This window comes from Trichechus manatus, unplaced genomic scaffold (assembly GCF_000243295.1).
Source record: "Trichechus manatus latirostris isolate Lorelei unplaced genomic scaffold, TriManLat1.0 scaffold00185, whole genome shotgun sequence".
Taxonomy (NCBI): Eukaryota; Metazoa; Chordata; class Mammalia; order Sirenia; family Trichechidae; genus Trichechus; species Trichechus manatus.
The window spans coordinates 635,101-639,076 of record NW_004444121.1 but is presented as its reverse complement, the minus strand read 5'-3'; positions in this window follow the sequence as shown (position 1 = coordinate 639,076).

Sequence of the window (3,976 nt, the reverse complement as noted above, 5' to 3'; positions counted from 1 at the left end):
AGTTGTACTATGTCCTGTAGTGTCGCTATGAGTCAGAATTGACTCGACGGCAATGGGTTTTTTGATCTCTTTTCTCTATCTCACCTCAAGGTGCTGGCCATCTAGAAGAGCCGTTTCCCCTAAACATTTCTCTTCAAATGCCTGGCTGGGTCTAATTGCTTGGCAGATTGCATCCCCAGGGCCCAGCACAATTACTGAGTATTTAATAATAATTAAAATACAAGCAGATAAGCACTCCTCCTCTGCTCCTCTCACGGTAGGTCTGCATCCCCCAGGCAGACTTAATTGCTGTAATGATAATGTCAACTTGCAAGCTGCCTCCTCCTGCAGTCCAACCGAAGTTTGTCTCTAGTCCACGATGCCAAGCAGGGAATTGGGGCCACACAAACCCATCTCTCCACATGTGGCCCCCGCACACTCCTCCCCTTGCTGATAAACCCTGATGCTTTCTCTCATTGGCTCAGCCAGTGGCCCCCTAAGCACTCTCTCTGTGTCTGGCATGCTCCAGGCACTGGGATACAGCACTGAGCACAACCAACTGTGCAGTTGGAGCCCAGGGCCCACTGTGTGCCTTGTCTGTCACCCAGCCATTGCCCCAGGTAGGCCAGAGTCATGAGAACAGTGTGGTGGGTCTCCATGAGAATGTGGGTAAGCCCCTCCCTTGGGCCTACAGCCTTGAGCTCTGCAGGTGGCTTTGAGGCACTTGTCAAACTCTACTCCCACGTGTCTCTGATGTCTCAAATCTCCTAAGTGAGCTGAATCATCTCTGTCTGCTCTGAATCAAATCAGAGGCTCTGTCTGGAAATGACTACACTAGTTTCAGCCTTCTCTAGTAGACCAGAATTCCCATCACCACCACCAGGATACGGTTGTCCTCAGTCAATGAGAAGCCATGGATGGACTTTGGGCAGAGGAGTGCCATTGTCCCAATTCTTTGTCACAGAGTACAAGGCACTGCAAGGCTCAGCCAGCCCCCTTCCCAGCCACTTCTCCCAATGCAATAGCCCTCACTGTCTGCTGCTCAGCCACATTCTTCTTCCCTTGGATCCTCCAGGGCACTGAGGGTCCTCCTGGCTCAGGGCTGACCCTTGCTCTTCCATCTTCCTGGAGTGCCCCTCCTTAGACCATGTCCATCTAGTGCTGCTGGAACAGAAATACCACGAGTGGATGATTTTAACAAAGAGAAGTTTATTCTCTTACAGCCTAGTAGGCTAGAAGTCTGAATTCAGGGTGTCGGCTACAGGGGAAGGCCTTCTCTCTCTGTCAGCTCTGGAGGAAGGTCCTTGTCATCAGTCTTCCCTTGGTCTGGGAGCATCTTAGTGCAGGAACCTCAGGTCCAAAGGACGCACTCTGCTCCTGGCACTGCTTTCTTGGTGGTATGAGGTCCCCATATCTCTCTGCTTGCTTCTCTCTTTTATATCTCAAAAGAGATTGGCTTAAGACACTATCTAATCTTCTGGATCTCATCAATATAATTGCCACTAATCCATCATATTATATCATAGTATTAGGATTTACAACACATAGGGAAATCACATCAGATGTCAAAATGGTAGACAGTCATACAGTACTGGGAAACATGACCTAGCCAAGTTGACAGATATTTTTGGAGGACATAATTCAATCCATGACAGTAGGTATTTAATGAATCATCCACTAAGAAAAATGGATTTTCCTCTCTTGTTCCACCTATCCCTGAATCTCTTCTATAGCAAACACTCCTATAGTACTTACTATGTGCCAGGCACTGTTCTAAGTGCTTTACATACGTTATCTCATTTAATCCCCACAACAAAGGTAGGTACTATCATCATCCCCATGTGACCTAGGAGGAAACAAGGACACAGAAAGTTTAAATAATATTAAATAACTGAAAAGGCTACAGAGATAGTCCACGTGGAAGAAAGAAGACCGTAGGTGGTTTCTTCAGATTTCAATTCAGTCATTGTAGAAATGGAGAGAAGGGGCAAGTTATTCCCATTTGGAGTTGTTTTTGTTGTTAGGTGCCGTCGAGTTGGTTCTGACTCTTAGTGACCTTATAGGCAACAGAACGAAACACTGCCCAGTCCTGCGCCATGCCCACAATCCTTGTTATGCTTGAGCCCATTGTTGCAGCCACTGTGTCAATCCATCTCATTGAGGGTCTTCCTCTTTTTCACTGACCCTCTACTTTACCAAGCATGATGTCCTTCTCCAGGGACTAATCCCTCCTAACAACATGTCCAGGGTATGTAAGATGTAGTCTCATCATCTTTGCTTCTAAGGAGCATTCTGGTTGTACTTCTTCCAAGACTGATTTGTTCGTTCTTTTGGCAGTCCATGGTATATTCAATATTCTTCTCCAACACCACAATTCAAAGATGTCAGTTCTTCTTTGGTCTTCTTTATTCATTGTCCAGCTTTTGCAGGCATATGATGAGATTGAAAATACCATGGCTTGGGTCAGGCGCACCTTAGTCTTCAAGGTGACATCTTTGCTTTTCAACACTTTCAAGAGGTCTTTTTCAAACCTCGACAACAAAAAGACAAATAACCCAATTAAAAAATGGGCAAAGGATGTGAACAGGCACTTTGCCAAAGAAGACATTCAGGTGGCTAATAGACACATGAAGAAATGCTCATGATCATTAGCCATTAGAGAAATGCAAATCAAAACTACAATGAGATACCATCTCACCCCAATAAAGCTAGCATTAATCTAAAAAAAACACAAAATAACAAATGTTGGAGAGGTTGTAGAGAGACTGGAACACTTTTACACTGTTGATGGGAGTCTAAAATGGTACAACCACTTCGGAAATCGATTTGGCGCTTCCTTAAAAAACTGGAAATAGAAGTACCATACTATTCAGCAATCCTGCTCCTTGGAATATATCCTAGACAAGTAAGAGTTGTCACACAAATAGATATATGCACACCCATGTTCATTGCAGCACTATTCACAACAGCAAAAAGATGGAAACAACCTAGGTTCCCATCAACGGATGAATGGATAAACAAATTATGATATATTTACACAATGGAATACTATGCAACGATAAAGAACAACAATGAATCCGTGAAATATAACATGGAGGAATCTGGAAGGCATTATGCTGAGTGAATTTAGTCAGTCACAAAAGGACAAATATAGTATTAGATCACTATTATAAGAACTCAAGAGAAGGCTTACAACAGAAGAAAACATTCTTCGATGGTTACGAGCGTGGGGAGGGAGGGTGAGGGTTATTCATTAACTAGATAGTAGACAAGAACTATCTTAGGTGAAGGGAAGGACAGCACACATTACAAGGGAAGTCAGCACAACTGGACTAAACCAAAGCTAAGAAGTTTCCTGAATACAACTAAACACTTCGAGGGACAGAATAGCAGGGGCAGGGGTCTGGGGACCATGCTTTAAGGGGACATCTAGGTAAATTGACATAACAAAGTTTATTAAGAAAATCTTCTGCATCCTACTTTGGTGAGTGGCATCTAGGGTCTTAAAAGCTAGCGAATGGCCACCTAAGATGCATCAACTGGTCCCAATCCACCTGGAGTAAAGGAAAATGAAGAACACCAAAGTCACAAAGAAAGTATTAGCCTAAGAGACAGAAACGGCCACATAAACTAGAGATTGCATCAGCCTGAGACCAGAAGAGCTAGATGGTGCCCGGCTACCACCAGTGACTGCCCTGACAGGGAACACAACAGAGTCCCTGATGGAGCAGGAGAAAAGTGGGCTGCAGGACTCAAATTCTAGTAAAAAGACCAGACTTAATCGTTTGACTGAGACTAGAGGAACCCCAGAAAGCATGGCCCCTGGAATCTCTGTCAACCCAGCACTAAAACCATGTCCGAGGCCAACTCTTCAGACAAAGATTAGACTGGACTATGGGACATAAAATGTTACTAGTGAAGAGTGTGCTTCTTAGCTCAAGTAGATACATGAGATTAAATGGGCAGCTTCTGTCTGGAGGTTAGATGAGAAAGCAGA